Here is a 406-nt window from a genome sequence, read left to right on the forward strand (position 1 = left end):
TACAGTGCTAGCAAAAGTTGAAAAAATGTTGCAGATCACACTTGCTTAACAGGAAGCTCTAGCAGTGGAAGTATATTTTTTACCAACAGACAGTAGCATTTTTTTTCTCTGTCAGTGTGCTTGTTGAAGGCAAGAGAATTCAATATCAAAGTTACAATTTCTAACTACAATAAGTTACAAAGTTCCATTTCGTTAAGATGAAGTTAAGCAATGATAAACCCTCCCACCCTCCCTAACTCCCCAATTTTTTTTCTAATCATATATTCATCCTTTTTTCCAGTTTGATGGCTCATACCTCCTTGGCCCCCTTTTTTCACCACAAAAAAATATTTCACATTATAGAGATACACAACCATTGTGAATCTAGTTATGAGTACAGAAAAATGTTCGGAGGCATTTTTCATCA

This window comes from Gavialis gangeticus, unplaced genomic scaffold (assembly GCF_001723915.1).
Source record: "Gavialis gangeticus isolate Ggan-Ray unplaced genomic scaffold, GavGan_comp1, whole genome shotgun sequence".
Lineage (NCBI taxonomy): Eukaryota > Metazoa > Chordata > Crocodylia > Gavialidae > Gavialis > Gavialis gangeticus.